A 19,984-nucleotide genomic window follows, 5' to 3' on the forward strand; every position below is an offset into this window, starting at 1 on the left:
CCAGGAGAGATCCCAGGCACAGAGAAAAGCCAGGAGCAGTCTGAGCCCACCAAAAGTGGGGAGGGGGGCTAGAGCCATAGCACAGCGGGTAGGGCGTTTGCCTTGCACGCGGCCCACCCAGGTTTGATTCCCAGCATTCCATATGGTCCCCCAGCACCGCCAGGGGTAATTTCTGAGTGCAGAGCCTGAGCACTGCTGGGTGTGGCCCAAAAAGAAAAAAAAAAGTGGGGAGGGGGCAGGCTTTTTTAGTTTTTAATGATCTATATGGAAATCTTTTCAAAATGTGCTTACATAGACAGTTAATTCCCTGTAGGTATTTTTTGGTTTGGGGGTTTTTGCTTTCTTTTCTTTTGTGGCTCTTTGGGTCACTCCTGGCTGAGCTCAGGGGACCATATGGGATGCCGGGGATCGAACCTGGGTCATCTGCATGCAAAGCAAATGCCCTCCTCGCTCTACTATGGCTCGGGCTCCATTTTCCTGTGTTCTCAACATTGTTTAACTTACTTTGGCTTTTAAGCTTCGCCTTTAGCCACAGATTTTATATTATTACGCTGAGAGACCCCCCCTGGCACGCAAAGCTGACTCAAGTGTTCCCTAAAGCGACTAGATTGCATGTTGAATGTTTTTCCCGCTTCCCTTTTCTGCCCTGCTGGTGGTGCAGATTTCTCACTGTCCCCAGACTTGCCTTTCGTGGTTCATTTTCCTCTTCCATTTACTTTGCTTGTCTCATCTGTCTTGGGCTTAGAAACTAGATAGCAGAGCTTTCGGAAACCCTGGGTATAATCAGAGTGTTATCTCAGAAGCCTCAGAAGCTTTCGTCTGTAAACTTTGTGACATCTGTTTTGCCTGCTGAGAGACTTACTGGCATTTAGATATTTGAGATTGCCGAGTATTGAGTTCCAGGTAGACGAAGTATTGTTGTATTTCGCACAGGAACCTGGGAAACCACTTTCATTGTTTTCTGTGTTGAGAGTTTGTCCCGCTGGGTCAAACTCGTAGCTCCACAGCATCAGAGCCATGGGTCTGGCTGGAGAAATAGTGCAGGAGTTAAGGCTCTCGCCTCGCCTGCATCGTACCCTGGTTTGAATCCTGGGGCTGCATATGGCCCCCCACCCCACAAGCACCGCTGGGAGTGAGCCCTGAGCACAGAGCCTGTGCTCTGAGCACTGCTGAGCGTGATCCAAACCACTCTGCCCCCAAGAAAGATGAATGCAGGGAGGGGGTGTGGCTGGCACTAATCAGCCTCGGCTGTGACATTGGTGGGTGTTTTTCCTCATTTGAAGGGAATATCACCTTACTGGGCCCCCAGTGAGGCTGAACGTGGGTGTATACACAGAAGGACCCAGGGGTATTAAGAGTCATATCCAGACGCTTCTTGCTTTTTTTCCAGGTAAGTATCAGCCTTGCAACTCTCTTTTTTTTTTTCTTTTGTATGTGTGGTTGTTTCGTTTTTTGTTTGTTTGTTTTGGATTTTGATTTTGGTTTTTTGGGGAGGGAGTGTCACACCCAACAGTATTTAGGGCTTACCCCTGGCTCTGTGTTCAGAGATCACTCCTGGCAGTGCTCAGAGGGCTGTGTGCAATGCAGGGGATCAAACCAGGGTCATCAGTAAGCAAGACAGGTGCCTTGACCTCTGTGTGCTTTCTCTCTCTCTCTCTCTCTCTCTCTCTCTCTCTCTCTCTCTCTCTCTCTCTCTCTCTCTCTCGCTTGCTTGCTCTGTGTGTGTGTCTGTGTCTCTGCGTCTCTGTCTCTCTCTGTCTCTTTGTCTCTCTGTCTCTCTCTGTCTGTTTCTGTGTCTCTGTCTCTGTCTCTCTGTCTCTCTGTCTCTCTGTCTCTCTGTCTCTCTCTCTCTCTCTCTCTCTCTCTCTCGCTCATCCTACACCTTCTTTTCGTTATGGACAAGGTTAGGTGCAATTTGTGAGGGAGCCCAAGTCTCTGAAATTTTAAGTGAGAGACTTAGAACTGGGATTCTGAAGAGACAGTGTTGGCTGTTTCTTTGCTTGACTCTTTTTTTTTTCCTTTCTCTGACAGCTTTATTGAGATATAATTTTCATCTGCCGTATCAGGGTGGCATCTTACAAAATTTACTCGTCTGATTGCCAGAAACCACAAATAAATCCCTTGCGATCCCCAAGCCACTGGAGTGTGTGGTCCTTTCTTCCTTATACGAGTTAAATTTCTATATTTTCCTCTGAAAACAAAGTTGAGGGTTGGGGAGTTAGTCCAACGGGCTGAGCACATGGTTTACATGCAGGAGACATAGGTCAAGCCGGACACGGCACCGCCCACCAGCCAGCCAGCAGGCTGAGCTCTGAAGCTGCGAGTTGCCCCTGAATACCATGATGCATGCCCCAAATCAAACATACAAACAAATCAGGGGCTGGAGAGGTAGTGCAGTGGGTCTGGCACTTGCCTTGCTTGTGGCTGATCTGGGTTGGATCCCCATATGATCCCCTGAGCCCCACAATCCCCGTTAATGCATCTGACTAAATGAGTTTAAGATGAAAAGAAATAGGCCAGGGAAATGGCTTGGCAGTGCAGAAGGAAGGCCCTGACTTTGGACCCTGACTCCAAGCCCACAGGAGTGATCCCAGAGCACAGAGCACAGAGCCAGGGCTGATCCCTAAGCACCTCTGGGTATGACCCAAGAACAAAAAAATTAAAGCTGGATCATGCTGCATACAACAATTTTCATATCGTTCCTTCCACTAAATACCATGACTTCCGTCTTCTGTGTGTTTCCCCACTTCCCTTGTCTTGGCTGCCGTCAGCATGGCCATTGGTGGCCACACATTTGGCCCAGGAGCTCAGCGGGGTGGGGGGCTGGGGGGGCTACTCTTCAGCTCTGGTGCTCACATACATCTGGTCGCCATGCTCACTCGAGATTACACTCTGTTGTGGCACTGGGAATCAGCCACACTTGGCATTGGGGTTGCACCTGGCATGCAGGCTGGTGCCAGGGATCGAACTCATGGTCTCGTGCCAGCAAGGCAGGCACACACCCACAAGCCATCTTCGCACCCCGAAAGTAACATGTGTATATGATGCCAGGGTTCAAAGTCAGGGCCTCCCTCATGTTCCGCCAAGCCATTTCCCTGGCCTATTTCTTTTCATCTTAAACTCATCTAGTCAGACGCATTAAATCTTTATTATAAACACTTCCGGAGAGAAAGTCTACAACTGGAGCTGAAAATGCAGCAGCCTGTTAATGTCAGAAGCAGACTGGACTCTGTGTGTGTGTGTGTGTGTGTGTGTGTGTGTGTGTGTGTGTGTGTGTGTGTGTTAACATTGAATTGTTTGATTCATTGTTTTGTTCCCTCCCCCTCCGCCCCTTTCTTTTGCTGCCGGTGTGGTGATCATTCTTGTTACTGCGCTTTCCCAGGCCTGCACACACGCCCAGTGCTCTGACGCTCACCGGGTCTCTCCTTCCAGCCTCTGGGGCTCACTGAGGTGTGGGGCTGGGCTGAGCCACGGTGACTTCCGAGATGCAGTTAGGACGGTGGCGGGTGCCCCGTTGTGGAGGTAGAGTCCCAGAAGATAGAAGTAGCTCCCCGTTTGACAGATGAGAAACGGGGCGGGGGGTAGCTCAGAGAAAACCAGAGATTCTCGCCTGGGCCCCAGAGTTGGGGCTTAATCCCCCTTGCTGCTGCCTCAGCCATAGGGGAGGACGGCGAAAGGGCCTGCGGAGAGTCCTGAGATTATAGGGACCAAACGATTGCACATTGTCTCCGCAACATGTGCATTTGCCCCTTCCCTACCCGCCTTAGCTGCTGCTATTGCCATAATGACTGAAGGCCTCACAGCTTTGGTGCTCCCGCACTCGGGCGCAGTGCTCACTGAACCGCACACCCACACTTGGCCATGGTGCTCACCGGGCCACTGAGCTCTGTGCCCCCATCCTTGGGCGCAGTGCTCACCGGGCTGCTCAGCTCTGGTGCTCCCACACTCCAGCACGGTGCTCACCGGGGCCACACCTGCCCTCAGGAGCCACGCTTCTCTCCAGGCAGGTGTGGAGTACTTGCAGACTCACCAGGGGTCGCACAGTTGAGTCGCAGTGCCTGCACGCACCTGGCTGAAGGTCGACTGTTGCACACTGTGTGATCAGGCTGGGGGCCCCAGACAGCAGAACCACCAGGGCCACGCTCAGTACCTGCGGGCTGCCCCCGGGATCAAACTCATGGCCTTACACTGGCAAGGCAGGCACCTTGACCCGCCGAGCCGTCTCTGATGTCCCTTATAGAGGAACATGACAAAATTCAAAAGGTCAAAGTAAGTTTGGGGGCAGGACATTGCTCCACGGACAGAAGCTCACGCTTCGCTTATAGGGGACCCAGGCTGTATCCCCAGCACCATAGTCACCTGCAAGCACTTTTCCAGCAGTAGCCCCTGAGCACTTCCAGTGCTCCAAAGAGCAAAGATGAAAGGTGTACAATCTTTTTGTTCATTTGTATTAGTTATTTTGGGCCACACCTGCAAGTGCTCAAGGCTTAGTACTGAATCTGTGCTAAGGGATCCCTCAGCCATGCGCAAGGCAAGCGCCCACCTGCTGTACTATCTCTCCAGCCCTAAAACGTGCAAAATCTTTTTTTTTTTAATTTTTTTAAATTTTTACATGAATCACCATGAGGTACAGTTACAGACTTACAGACTTTTGAGGTCCACAATCTTGCTTGCTTTACAAGCCGTTCTATAGAGTCTGCCTGAGCTGGTCATTTATATTTGAGGCTTGGCAGAAGAAACCGAGGCATAAAGAGTGGGGGAGTCCAATTGCCAACCCCCCTCCACCGGGAAACCCAGTACCTCATCCAAATGCCAGTGAGTCAGGGCAGACGCTGCCTTTCAGAATACTTGTGCATGAATGAAGTCGGCTGGTGTGTTCTTTGATGCCACTGGGGTATTTTCATCTTTCCTCTGTCTGCCTGCCAGCCCTGGTGGCTGATAAGAATCCGGCTTCAGAAAGTCTCTTGTCTCCTTTCCCAGGCCCGCGCGCCACCGTCATTTGGTTCACCTTTTTATTAAAATAAGATGAGTGATTCACCCACATTACGGGCAGAGATCTCTTACCCAGGGAAACCATTCTTTGAACACAGCTGACACCTCTGAGGAAAGAAACTGCCTGCCTCACTTTCCTTTCCCACCCCGTCCCCCCCCCCCAAGGAGCCCCCCGCTCGCTGTCTCGACACTGTGTCTTGTGCCCCGCACACAAACGCATAATTACAGACTCAGTGCATTCTACGTGCCCACAAAAGGCAGGACCAGCCGGAAAGACAAAGGTGGATTCATCGGCTGATCCGTATGGGTTGATCCGGGGCCAACCTTCTTTCTGGTCCCCGCTGGTTTTGTTTGTGACATCTATTTTTTTTTCAACTGTTGGGTAGCCATAAATCCATCACCATGGGTGGAAATGAGCGGACGCTGACCGGAGCACAGGCTGTGGTCTTTACAAAAACGCCCACAGGCTGCCAACAGCCTGCCCCTTCTCACACTCAGAGAACCCGGGAACCTAGATTGCTTTTGTATTTTTAGTCGTGGCTTAGTTCAGCTAACCCTCAGTGAGCGGCCCTGCTAGCCGCCGCCGCTGCCTCTGCTGGTTTCGCAAAGAAGGGAAATGCACTTTTAAGCAAACCAAGGGCAATAATCTTTCCACTTCTTATTTACCCTCTGGTCTCTTTGGATAGTGGGAAGCCCAGAGAAATAATCGCTTGTCTTGGCTTTCTGTTTTCTGTGGCTTACTTTCCCAGACAGGATGTTCATCTGTTTTGCTGAGAGCTCACACGGTTTCACCCCAACTCTCAGCCTGACTTTAAACTAGAAAGGAGAAAAGTAGTTGGGTGTTGTTTTTAATTTGGGGAGAGGGGTCCGCTCCGGGGTGCTGGGGGACGGTGCAGTACCAGGTATCAGACAACGCATGCGCTTTGACCCTTGGGGCCGTATCGTCTTCGAGGCTCCCGTGCCCAATGCTTTTACCCTTAGAAGAGATTAAAGCAGGGACCCTTTAGAAAGGACAGGGTGGGACGCCAGCTTGTAGGGTGAAAGGAGACCAGCCCGGAAGAAGTTCTGATTTGCTCCACTGGCGACCTCCTCCCCACCCCACTCTCCCCTGTCTGGGGACAGAGTACATTACCTGACGCTCTCCCCACCCCACAGGCGCTGGGGGGGGCCGGCGTGAGGGAGAATATGTTCCTTCTCCAAATCCTGCTTTGTCTGGGGGGTCCTGGGGCGCAGACAGGAAGTCTGTCACTCCGTCCTCCGCAGGAACAAAGGCCAGATGAAGTGTCTTCAGATAAGGCCAAGGTGGGCGAGCCAGCCACTGCCTCTCCCTCGCGCTGGGGAGCCGTGGGTGCCTGTGGTCACGCAGGTGCTGTCCTGAGCGTCTTCAAGTCACCTGCTGGAGCTTTCAGATGGGCTCCCAGGGGCTAGGGCATACAGGGCGCGACGCACCCGATTCGCATGAGCCCACGTCAGCCGGCACCCTGGATCAGTGCCCGGCCCAGGGTGCTGTCCCGGGCTCCCCTCAAGCCTATCCCCATAGCAAGCCCCAAAACAATACATATTTCATACTGCTTGTTAGCACTACATGGCTAATGATCAAAATATGCTTCAGTAAAAGAAATTTTGTGAAAAGAATTGTTTAAATTTTATTTCCATAAGGTTGTTCACGTTGATTCCATTCAATATTTCAACACCAAGCCCACCACCCTTACACCCTTCCCACCACCATTTCAAGCCTGCCTGCCAGGGGCAGATGCTAGATCATTTATTCACTATTGCTTATTATGGATATCATGAGAGGTTACGCGGCCGGGAATTCTGAAATTGTAAATGGTTGGGGTCCAGAGACATCTCTGTAGGGAGTTGATCCATTTTGAGATTCATTTGGGAGTCTCTAGGTCAAGGCCATCGATGTGCTGAGATGGCGCCTGGAGGTTGACCTTGGGCGTGACAGCCAGGACCCCAAGCAAGCGGGGAGATAGGAAGGGGATCAGGAGGACTAAGGAGTCTTAGTCCTTGAACCTGCATACCTGAGTTTTGCTTCTGGAAGCTCGTGGCCATCTGGGTTTCACCCGGAGTGGGCAGAGAGGGGACACCCACTCCATGTGAGGTGCCCCACCTCTAAGGTGCCTGGGCGGAATTGACTTGGTATGGGGTCCAGAGAGCTCTCCCGCAAGCCGATGCCTTCCAGGATCCACTGCTGCATCTCTCGAAAAGAATTTTATCTCACCGTAGGAACATTTAAGTGTCTGTCTGGGGGTTTACTAGTCTGTTGTTGCTAGCTAAGCCTTCCGAATTAATAAAAGTTTTTATTAGTCGAGTTTCGTTGGCTTCTACGTTACACTCCCGTCCAATCTGTGTGCTCCTTCTGAGATGTTAGTATTGTAGAGCTTGGAAAAGTCACTCCAGAAAATCCAGAATATTTACCTGGGCGATGAGTTTACACTGCGGCGGCAGTAGAATGAGGCTGTGTCTGCCAGGGCTTCTGGAAGCAGGAGGTTGGGGGGAGGTCGCCAACTCCAAGAAGGTCCAGAGTTTTCTGCCAGAATAACCCAGTGTACCTGAAACTTACAGCGGTTTGGCATCTCTGTGGCGCTCAGTCCTGAGGCGGTGGGGGGCGGCCGCGGGCATGGCAGTAGCCACTGGGATGTGAGTGCAGCCAAGCTCTACTTCCTAAGCCACACGCCCACCCCTAGACTTCTAAACAGTGCCTTGGGGCTTGTCCCCAGCTTTATCTTCCCCAAAACCTCTAGTCTGGGTGAGGGCTATGGAGAAAATTGGGTAAAAAGTACTGTTTTTGTTTTTGGGGTTTTTTTTTTTTTTTGCTTTTTGGGTCACAACCGGCGATGCACAGATGTTACTCCTGGCTCTGCACTCAAGAATTACTTCTGGCAGTGCTCAGGGGACCATATGGGATGCTGAGAATCGAACCCGGATCAGCCGCGTGCAAGGCAAACGCCCTACCCGCTGTGCTATTGCTCCAGCCCCCCAAAAATGACTCTGTTATTATATTATTTTGGGAAGGCCACACACAGCAGTGCTCAAGCTTACCTCCTGGCTCTGGGCTAGAGGTCACTTCTGCAGGATTCAGGAGATTCAGGAGAACCGTATCAGTTGCCAGGGATCAAACCCAGATCAGCCGTGCTCCAGAGGCAAGAAGAGCCCTTCACTCTTATCTCCAGCCCCTTGACAGCTTTCCTCCTATCTCTGTGTATACGCTGAGGGTCCTTCAGAGATTCCATTGAAATGTTTGGGTTTAAAAGTTTTCTTCAACCCCCCCCATCCCATAACTCCCTTATTCTACAATTGACAAAATGGAGGCTCGGAACACTTGTAGCCCGCACTAGTGTCATTAGTTCTTTGCAGGCTCGGGCCAAATTCTTTCCCCTAGACTAGGCTGTAGCTCTGCGGTAGAACAGACTCATTCCTCATCCCCCATTTCCACCCACCCCCCTCAAAAAAACAACATGAAGACCTTCCCTCTCAGGGCCTTGAACTCTGCCTGTCTGTTCTGCACAGGCTGGGCGGGTTATTCTAGACGTTACCACGCAGAGGGCGGGTGTGGGGGGAGGGTTTCCTCCCACCTGTAGGCCCTGTGACAGAGACTTGAGGCCATTAAGAACAGGAGTGTCCCTGTGCCAGAGTGACCAGCCCTGCCACTGCCCCGAGAGCTCCCGTGTCTCCCCCCAGCAGATAGAGTGGTCAGCCCGGGAACGTGCGGCCCGTTGGACCAGACCCTCCCCGTCTCCTGAGACGAGACCTCTACAGCATCCAGGTCTGACGTGTGCCGTGGGGCTCTGAGATGGACGCAGTGTGGGTGTGCCCTGCTCAGTTCCCGAGGAAACACTCCCCTCACGTGCTCCTGGAGAGTTGCTCTGGGTCATTCCGAAAGCTGACCAGTCATCGGACCCAGGCTTTGCCTTCTGCATACACAGCGGCCAAACGAGTACTCACCGGACTAGATGTTCATTCCACTTTCTCATCATAAAAAGCTGAAATGAAGGAGCTGGAGCAATAGCACAGCGGGTAGGGCATTTACCTTGCACGTGACTGACCCGGGTTCGATTCCTAGCATCCTACATGGTTCCCTGAGTACCACCAGGAGTAATTAATTCCTGAGTGCAGAGCCAGGAGTAGCCCCTGTGCATCACCAGGTGTGACCCAAAAAAGAAAAAAAAAATCTGAAATCAAGAGTCTGGCTCTCTGCCCTGTTTGGACCCCCTGAGCACACACTTGGGAGCACTGAGCTGGTGAAGGACATGTTCCCAGTAGCCTTTCAGCTTCACCCCACGGGTGCCGGTGGGGGCCGTGACTCCTCATTCCCTTGGTCAAACCATTTCCCAATCAGCAGACTCATGGTCAGCCCCTTCCCTGTACACTACGAAACAACAGTGTGTCCAAGCAGATACGGTTTTCGTGGGGGGTAGCCTGCCTCCTCCTGGGGCTGCCTTTGCTCGGCAGGACAGTGACCCTGGGATGTGGGGAGTCTGTGACCTGTGGTCCCAGGCACTCCCTAGAGAGTGACTCGGCCCGGGTCTTGCCGCCTTCCTCTCCCTCCCGCCCTCAGAGTTCCCCTGGGGAGTATTTACTCAGCTGTGGCCCAGTCCCACCACAGCCTCAGCATCCTGGGGTTGGGGAAGGTGATTCAGCCCCACCCCAACATCCCCCCCCCCTTCTTCCCAGCAGCCCTTGGCAGGGCATCCTGGCCAAGGGCGAGTTTCATTCAGGATAGGCCTTCGTGATCCTTGCACAGAAGGACAGAAAAACAGAGTTAAACACTGGAAGGTCGACTCCTGGGCTGCGGTGATCTCTGCCCACCAGGACCATTCCCCTCTCTCTCCAGCACACACCAGCCAGTGCTAACGGGTCCCTCCTCTGGCCTTGCTGGCCGCTGGGGAGCATCTCATTCTCCCCAGGGCCGGCCCTCGCCCACCCCGCCAACACCCATAGTCAGCACTCGCACAGATAAGTTCTGATGTGGGTCTGCTTCATCCCCTCATCCCCACCCCCAGTGCCACCTCTGGGGACTGAAAATCTTGTGACAGGCTCTGGGAGAGGCTCTCCCTGACCGGAGGCCCAAGATGAGGTTCCCATTCCTTCTGTCGGCCCCTCCTCCCCCAGTCTCCTGAGGCGACACTGTCCTAACCCAAGGGAGAAGGGCCCAGCGCCGGGCACACCACAGTTCTGAGCCAGTGTTGTGGACACACATGGGGAGCCCAGAGGGGGTGTGGGGATGACTAAGCCACCCCACAGAGCTTCACAGGCAGGCGTTTCCACAGCCAGAAGGCAGACCAGATGTAGCAGAGGGAAGCACTTCGTCCCACGTGGCCAAAAGTAAATGAGAGTGAGTTAGCCACGGGGTATAACAGGCATCAGCAATTTCTGACACATTAAATTTTCCAGAATTTTAACCGAGGGGCCAGACACCCAGCTCCACTGGCTGAGTACAAGCTTTGCATGTGGGAGACCCAGGTTCAATCCCTGGCACCACATGAATCCCTGAGAACCACCATGAATGACCCTTGAACACAGAACTGGGATAGCTACCCCTGAGTACTCCTGGGTGTGGCCCCCAAACTAAATAATAATAATTATCGTGGATTTAATAAACCACAGGCCCAAGGATGGCACTCAATACTAACACACCTGACTTGCACGTGTGAGGACCTAAGTTTGACCCCCTGCACCACGCATACAAACACACGCATGCGCACGAGTGCACGCGTGTGCACACACACACATGCACACACACACATTGTTCACAAAAAGCACAAAAGTAGTGCACTACCCCAGAAGGAGATTCTAAGTTTGGGGCTGCTTGTATTGAAAATGACAGTCCTTAGATAAAGGATCATATACACAATGGGATATTATGCAGCCTTAATAAAAGATAAAGTCATGCAATTTACTGCAAAGTGGATGGGTCTGGAGGGTATTATGTTGCTTGAAATTAGCAATAGGGAGAGGAACAGACTCAGAACGATCTCTCTCTTATGTGGGATATAAAGAAAGTTTGTAGGGGAGTGTAGGATAACATTGGTTTATGTTTTCTCCTCTGCCAGAAGGAGCTTAGGTTTACTGAGTAATACCCATTGAAGCACTCCCATTTCCTCAGTATTCATCTTTAACTTCTCTGTGCCCTGCTTTCTCTACCTGTCAGTCACTCATTTCCCCTAAGCAGTGACTTGTAAAGTCAAACTCTTCAGAGATCTCTGGATTTGTATTTGTAAGTGAAATATTGACTTTCTCTTTTCCTATGTCCTCAACATACTCTACTTTAGATGTATATACATCTATACAAAAAAAATATAGATTTATATATATATATCTATACAAAAATATAGATGTATATACATCTATACAAAAAAAATATAGATGTATATACATCCCTCCACTCCTCTCGAAAAGCCCGGCAAGCTACTGAGAATATCAAGCCCACGCGACAGAGCCTGGCAAGCTACCCATGCGTATTGGATATGCCAAAAAAGAGTAACAATAAGTCTCTCAATGAGAGATGTTACTGGTGCCCACTCGAACAAATCGATGAGTAACAGGATGACAGTGACAGTATATACATCTATACCAAAAAAATGTCCTTTTTGTATAGACTAAGGAAGATAGTTAATGCTATGCTTTTGTAACTTGAGAGTTAATTGACTCCAAATAATATTTACTTCTGGGTATCTGTCACATGTACTCAACTTAAGCCTCAGTTGCCCTTCGTTCCTAGCACCCCAAAAGCAGAGTCCTGATAAAGGGACTGGATGGACCCAGGGCAAGCTGTGAGCTACCCTCGCATCAAAATGGGACAGTCCACGAGCCCTAAGACTAAGTTAAGAGCACGATCATGGACAAATTCTGTCATGATCCAGAGAGAAACAGCTGGTACAAGGACCCTGCTTAGGGTTAGGAAGGGCTCATCTGGCCTGAACACTATAGTCCGGGATCTTTGGCAAGATGTCCCTAGGTGAGCCACCCTATAAGCTTAATAATCTCTGACTGTGTCCATACAAAAAGACTAATATTATTAAGAAAGTAGAAATAAGATGAATATTTAAATGTTGTTGAACTAGGGAGAGGAGAAACACACCCCTAGACGGTACTTCACCTTTTAGCGGATCCCCTCGCTGCAGATCTTTGTCTTATCTTAGAAGAGCTTCCCTGGGAAGGAAGGACTTTCGTATGTTCATTGTGCTTCCTGACCTAAGTGGAATTGCTACCCCCCAGGACTTGAAGGAGGAGGTCTAGACTAGGCTGTGAGACTTGGGCGTATGGAGACTAGCCGAGGAGTGCAGGAGTGGGTAAGACTAGAAGGAGGCAGGGGCTGGAGCAATAGCACGGTGGGTAGGGCATTTACCTTGCACGCGGCTGGCCCGGATTCGATTCCCAGCAACCCATATGGTTTCCCCGAGCACCGCCAGGAGTGATTCCTGAGTGCAGAAAGACTGGAAGGAGGCAGAGGGAGACAAGATTGGGATAAACTGCAACTGATTCCCCAACCAGCTTGGCGGCCCCGTTCGCTCCTTCATTCATCTGTTAGCAGCTGCTCCAGGTCAGGGTGGGGAAACGGTTCAAGATCACTGAACGCATGTGACAGGGAGAGCCCACACCGTTCTCTCATTTATTTTGTGATCACACAGGGGAACATCAAATGCCAAGGGCAATAGAATCAAAGAGCAGGAGAACTGGCCTTCAGCAGGAAGCTTGGCACTGGGGCAGAGGTACGGGGTGGGGGGGAGATAGGGAAGGGGACAATAGGACAGGGAGGGAGGGAGGAAGTGTCTGCCACCGAGGCGGAGAGGGAGGGGGTACAGCAGAAAAACTGGGGACTTTGGTGGAGAGTCGTGGGCACTGGCAACGGAATCCGTGTTGAAACAATGTACTCCTAAAACTCAACCATAAATGTCTTTTTAACTCTGTGAAGAGAAAAAAGAAAACGCAGGTCTTTGTGCCAGAGTGAGGATGATGACTGAGTGAGTGGCTCTGAAGTTGACCATGACTTCTGCCAGGCCTTGATGGCACTGGGGACAGGCCCCTGTGCACAGCACTCCAGCCAGTAAGCTTCAGATTGATGGGACGGTGCATGGGGACAGCATGCCTGTGATTCATCGTCCCTACCAAATGCCACCAAATAGAACGTTCTCCATTCCCAGCACATTGTGGCTGTGGCCTCTCTCGTGACTCCCAAATGTAGAGACATGTCTCCTGTGCTTCCAGATTTCCCCTGCGATATGTGTCTCAGGTTTATTTTTTCGAGGAGGGTGTGAACAATACCCAGAGGTGATAACATGAGGCCCCCATGGCCTTGCCACCGGACTCCAAGCCAGGCTGTTTCACCTGGGGTGCCCCAGAGTGGGGTGGATGAGAGACTTCCCCACCCCAAGGGTCCCAGCTCTGGCAGCTGAAAACCTCCACAACCCAACCGCCAACATGCTCCAGGCCGCTCCCCACATGCTCCGTCGACTCCGTGGTTTGGATATCGGGCTCTGTCATTCATTAACGCCGCTCATGTATCTGGGTGCCTTTGCCCCTGCCCCCGTTGCTTCTCGTCTCTCCTCCCCTTCCCCTTCACTCTGTTTCTTTCCTTCTCCTCCCTATACATGGGGGCCAAGGGCGATCGAAGTATCCTCCTGCATACTTAATTATTTTGGGGAGGAAGCAGGGGTGGGGGGCTGTTGGGTCTCACATAGGGTCACTTCCGACAGTGCTTCAGGGACCAAATGGGATACTAGGGATCCAAACAAGGTCGACCATGGGCTGGAGCAATAGCACAGCGGGTAGGGTGTTTGCCTTGCACGTGGCCGACCCGGGTTCGATTCCCAGCATCCCATATGGTCCCCTGAGCACCACCAGGAGTAATTCCTGAGTGCAGAGCCAGGAGTAACCCCTGTGCATCGCCGGGTGTGGCTTAAAAAAAAAAAAACAAGGTCGACCACATTCAAGACAAGCGCCTTCACCCCATATGATCTCTCCAGGAAGGACATCACGTTTTAACAAGTCAGTAATTATAAAATAATACCATTTGTCAAGCCCTTTGCTAACTTTTGGGAGAAGTATCCTATATCAATTATTTTGTTTCATTTTTTTTTAACCATAATCCCCTTAGGTCAGTGCTGTGGTTATTCCCATTTCTGAGATGAGGAAACCAGGATTCAAAGAAATGATGTAACTTGTCCGACACGGCCAGGTGGGAAGTAGTTGAGGCAGGTTTTGAAGCCGGGTGGTCTGGTGCCACGGTCTGGGCTCTGCGTGGCTCTGTGAGTTGCATGGAAAGCCGGCCCAGGGCCAGGTAGCTCAGAGGGCTGAGCCTGAGCGGGAGAGCCGGGGTCAGGCCCAGCACCACCAGGAGTAGCCCCGAGTACAGAGGCAGGAGTACGGCCTGGTGTGGCCCTCCCCAAACCAAAAATAACCAAAAGTAAACTCTGCCAGTCACCTGCCCTGAGAAGTCCCGTCATTGAAAGTCCAGTGGGATCCCACCCGTGGGAAAGGAACTCGCAACACCCTTGGGACCAGACCGGCTTTGGTCTTGGGCTTTGCTCTGTCGACCAAGGGCGACTAGCCACGCTCTTTGTTTCTGCCGTACCCTGGGGAGGGTAGTCCAGTACTTTCACTCCTGCAGCTGTGGCGGTGGGTACTTGCACTGTCCCCGCCGTCCAGAGGGAGAAACAGGACGGCAGAGGGAAGGTCAAGCATTGTGCCACGGGCCACAGAGCTGGTGGGGAGCCACGTGATGTAACCCTAGGAGCCATGCTCGGGGCGGAAAGAGAGCACAGGGTTAAGGCACTTGCCTTGCACGCGGCAATCTCGGGTTCAGTCCCCGGCACCACATAGGGGCCCTCGAGATCACGTCCATCAGGAGCGACCCCTAAGCACAGAGCTAGAAATAGATCCCAAGCACCACCAGATACAGATTCTCTCTCTCATTCTCTCTCTCATTCATTCTCTCTCATTCTCTCTCTCATTCTCTCTCATTCTCTCTCATTCATTCTCTCTCATTCATTCTCATTCCCTCTCTCATTCCCTCTCTCTCTCTCATTCCCTCTCTCTCTCATTCTCTCTCTGTCTCTGTCTCTCTGTCTCTGTCTCTCTCTCTGTCTCTCTGTGTCTCTCTCTCTCTCTCCTCTCTCCTCTCCTCTCCTCTCCCTAAAAAAGCCATGTTCTGAGCTCTCAGGAGCATCCTCTGGAGATGCTAGGACCAAGGAGGGGAGACCCCTGGTTCAGGCGATGGGCCTGGATGAGACTCAGAATCAGAATGCCGACAGGCCTACCCCCACGAAGGAGCAGTACGCTCGGGGAGATGGCACAGCAGGTAGGGCACTTGCCTTGCATACAGCCAGCCTGGGATTGATCCCCAACAGCACATATGCACCCCCCCCACACACACCTCTAGAAGTGACCACTCAGCACAGAGCCAGGAGTGAGCCCCGCCCCGTGCACCACCTTGTGTGGCCCCAAACCCAAGGAGCAGCAGGCTCGGGGAGCACCTTCCCGCTGTGAGTTTGGCCCAGCCTTGGCCTGGCTCTAGGCCTTCCGGGGCCTGCTGGCGATGTTCTCCTAATTGGGGGGATTTCTTTAGTGCAGGCACCTGCTGGTACACTTCCCCGCCTGCACCTGCCAGGACTCGGAGGGCTGGCAGGTGGGCGGGGTGGGAAGGAAGGGGGGGGGAGGGCACAGCACAGGTGCCACTCCCTGTGGCCCAGGGCGGGAGCTGCAGTCTTTCCTGTTGACAGTAATTAGAACCTTTCGGACTCAGTTTCTTAGATTTAAAAAAAAAAAAGAAGAAAGAAAAGAAACCTCCCAATCCACTTGAATTGTCCCCCTTGATCCAGTTCACCTGGAGCAATTTTGTTCCTGCCTTGGCGAAAATAAGTACTTAAGCCTTTACACCTTGAAGCTGATAAAGAACCTTAGTTGGCCTTTTGCGCATGCGCCATTTGAATTTGGGGATTGGGAGGGGTTCTGCGAAATGAGGGGCAACAGTGGTGAAGATGAAATGAGGTACCACAGCGAAGATGAGCAGTGCGTGACCCTGTGCTCCATGACCATTGAGGGGGTTGTGTTCACCTTGTTAAGAGTTTTCTGTTTGGCATTAGCCCCCTTCATTGCCTCCCTGCCAGGGGTGGTACAGGAGGAAGTCGGGTCTCCTTCCTGTCCCCCTGACCCTGGACCCTTCCATACTCCCTCTCCAAATAAGTCCTCTGTCCACAGCTGGGAACTAAACCAAGACTGGCCATCTGTGTGCCAAGGTTCTTCTGAAGGTGGCAGGAGTGAGTTCGCTCCCTGAGCACAGAACTTGGGGACCCTTTCATCACGGTAGTTCCCAAAGTACCAGGGAAGGGCCTAGAAGGGCCTTTGAGCTCTTGGAAGCCTCTGGGACTCTGACTTGCCTGTACTCCTTGGCACGCAGCAGAAGAGGCACCTGGTAATGTTAACCACGCAGAAATGACTATACAGAAGAGTACTTCACACCAGGTTGGGCTCGGGCAGCCTGATGGAGACTTTTCCAGGCAGAACATTCCCGGGTGTTTAAAAATGGAAACTCGGCAAGAAATACCTTCCTTTCCGCTCCTGTTTTTGCCCCCGGGGTTTCGAGCGAGACCAAAATAACTCTCATTGTTAAATATTATTATGTTCTAGACATTCGGCTAAGTGGTTGTATAGACACCCTCTCTTTTCATCTTGGCTTCAACCCTGAAAGCCGGTTACCCGCAGTCCCCCTTTAGAGATGAGGAGCTGAGATTTAGAGCAATTGAGCGATTTGCCCCCAGTTGCGTAGCTGGTAAATTACAGAGCTCAGCTCTGAGCCCTTCCCTGGGGCCGGCGAGTGAACTTGTTCTCCCATTTGCTCGGAAATGTTCTGATTTGGTGTTTGTTTGTGGGTTTTTTTTTGGGGGGGTGGTCACACTGGCATTGCTTAGGGGTTACTCCTGGCTCTGAACTCAGGAATTACTCCTTGCAGTGCTCAGGGGACCATATGGGATGCTGGGGATCGAACCCGGGTTGGCCTTGTACAAGGCAAACACCCTACCTGCTGTGTTATCGCTCCAGCCCCCAGAAATGTTCTGATTTGGGAGCAAGTCTTCCTGTCCACTCTCCCAGAGGTCCACTGCCCAGCCAAGGATGACCAGAGCAGCTGGGGTCTCATGCTTGAAGCCCCCACCCAGGTCTGGCCTCGCTTCTCCTCGGACAGAGCCGAGCATCATCTCCCCAGGTTCCCCAGTAGGAGCTGTTTGCCTGGCCCTACTGGCCCCTTGTGTCTCTCTGTATCTGTCTTCCTTGCCTTGCACTGGGAGAAATCCCATTCTGGAAGCGTGGTGACATGGGTATTCTGTGTTTCAGAGGGATTCTGTATTTCCATGAGCCTCTGGTTGCCTTAGAGAAATACAGGATTTTTTTTCCTTTTTTGGGTCACACTTGGCGATTCTCAGGGGTTACTCCTGGCGCATGCACTCAGGAATTACACCTGGTGGTGCTCGGGGGACCATATGGGATGCCAGGAATCGAACCCAAGTTGGCTGCATACAAGACAAACGCCCTATCTGCTGTACTATCGCTCCGGCCCCAGAATAATTTTTATAACTCATTCTTCTGTCCCTGGGAAGTAGTTGAAATCCGTGAGTTAAGAGTAACCCCAGGACCAGCCAGGTCTGGAGATGCGGAGACGGAGGTGGCCTCCAGGGTGTCACACAAATGTCCCTCCTTCCCTCTCATGTCTCCTCATTTTCCTGTACCCGCTTCACCTTCCTGAGGATATCTGCTCGGCAGCAGGGGAGGCTAAAGAGGAAATCTGTGAAAGACTTTGATGCTTCCCCACTCCAAGAATAGTATCAGGTCTATCCCCTCCCCAAAAGCTGAGCCTAGAAAACTGCTAATGCTAAGGTAAGTTTCTTGGGGCTGGAGCGATAGCACAGCGGGTAGGACATTTGCCTTGCACACGGCCAACCCAGGTTCGATTCCCAGCATCCCATATGGTCCCCCGAGCACCGCCAGGGGTAATTCCTGAGTGCAGAGCCAGGAGTCACCCCTGTGCATTGCCGGGTGTAACACACACACACACACACACACAAAAGATGAGTTTCTTTTTTTTTTTTTAATTTTTAATTAGTGAATCACCGTGAGGGTACAGTTACAGATTTATACATTTTTGTGCTCATGTTTCCCCCATACAAAGTTCGAGAACCCATCCCTTCACCAGTGCCCATTCTCCACCACCAGTAAACCCAGCGTCCCTCCCACCCTCCCCAGTCCTGTCTCCCCACACCCCACACTGCCACTATGGCAGGGTATTCCCTTTCATTCTCTCTCTCTCTGATTAGGTGTTGTGGTTTGCAATAAAGGTGTTGAGCGGCCATTGCGTTCAGTCTCTAGTCTACATTCGGCACGCGTCACCCCTCCCCCGCATGACCAAAGATGAGTTTCTTTTATTGCCTTCTGGGAATCACCCTTCCTGCCGCCACCTCTGTAGGGAGGTCTGGGGTGAGAGTGAAGTGGGACCTTGCTCAGGGCCAGAGAGATGACTCAACGGGCCGAACACAGGCTCTGCGTGCAGGAGACCCCAGTTCCATCCCTAGCACAGTCTCCTGAGCACCGCCAGGAGCAGGCCCCGAACAAGCCAGAGGTCGAAACCCCCTCCCCCAACATGTCTGACTGACCTCCGGAAAAAAAAGTGGGTACACATTCAATTCTGTGCCCTTTCGCTCTTGTCTCGGCCTCCCCTGCCCTCAGTCTGAGTCAGTAGGATCCCACGTGGCTGTGTCATTCCTTCCCTTCAAGAACAAAACCTCCCCCGAGCCTCTGCCCACGGGGAGGGACGCACACGCCTCGCTGTGGCAGACAGAGGCCATGAACCCCATTCCCGCCCTGTGACCTCCCCTCACGCAGCTCCGTGCCCCTGCTGCCCCTGCCTGGCCCTGTGGCCAGTCCAGCCCCTGGCCCCCACCTTGAACTGGGCTTTGATGAAAATATAGTAAGAACCCAGGCCTGTCCCTGGGGCTTTGGGTTTTCTTGGGTCTTGGAAGCGCATCAACCGAGCTAGCAGGGCCAGCAGGGATGTGGATTCCTGTGGCTTGGGCTAACTTAGACCCAGAGAAACCAAGGGCCTGTGATCATCCCTTCCCTGTGGCCGTGCCCTCTGGATCCCCTCCTCGTACTCATTCCCCTGCGAGGGAGGCTTCCGGGCCGCCGGCCCCCACTCCCCGTCACAGACCCTTCCACCTTTGAGGTGCTTCGTCGTATGGGATCCCACCCCACGGATCTCTTGGCGTTCACACAAGTGGCAGCAAAAACGACTTCCAGGCGTCCCTGTACATGATTCTGTCCCTGGAGTCCTGTGAAACCTCCCCAAGAGGGCTGGAGCCATAGCACAGCGGGTACTTGCCTTGCACGCGGCCAACCCTGGGTTGGATTCCCCAGCGTCCCGTAGGGTCCCCCGAGCACCGCCAGGAGGGATCTGTGAGCACAGAGTCAGGAATAACCCCGGAGCATTGCTGAGTGTGAAAGGGAAACAAACTGAACCTTCCCAAGAGTTGCCTCTCTGGGTTCCCGCTGAGCCACATGACCCCCTCCTCCCCGCTCGCTTCTCGAGCACCCACTGCTCCTGTAGCCCGGAATCATTCGGTTGCCTTGACAGTCTGTCCGGAATCTCTGGCTGGGGTTCCCAGAACAGGATGACCAGGCTTGTGTGCAGGTGTCCCACGGGCGCCAGCCTGTGCTCGGCTGGGGGCCAGAGGGATAGGTTTGCGGGGCACTCGGCTGGTGGATTCTCTGCTGGACACTGCGAGACTGGGTTTCTCTAGGCACGATGTCCACATAGTCCACGACACGACTGGTCTCGGGCCTGTTTTGAAGACTGTCACTCCAGTTCCTTCCCCGCTGCTTCCATATTCCTCAGTGACCCCCCTGGAGACGGTCCCTGAGTGCTGGGAGGAGTTGCTGAGTACTGAGATGAGGCTGGACATCTGTGAGGGGGGCCCTCGGGGTGGCTCCTTGAACC

General features: G+C 52.5%; 1 protein-coding gene across 2 annotated transcripts in view; it reads left to right on the top strand.

Annotated features, from left to right (window-relative positions):
* CSTPP1 (centriolar satellite-associated tubulin polyglutamylase complex regulator 1) overlaps positions 1–19,984 on the top strand; it is a 219,750-nt gene that overhangs the window by 180,919 nt on the left and 18,847 nt on the right. The gene's annotated exons all lie outside the window — the stretch shown is intronic.

This window comes from Sorex araneus, chromosome 6 (assembly GCF_027595985.1).
Source record: "Sorex araneus isolate mSorAra2 chromosome 6, mSorAra2.pri, whole genome shotgun sequence".
NCBI lineage: Eukaryota > Metazoa > Chordata > Mammalia > Eulipotyphla > Soricidae > Sorex > Sorex araneus.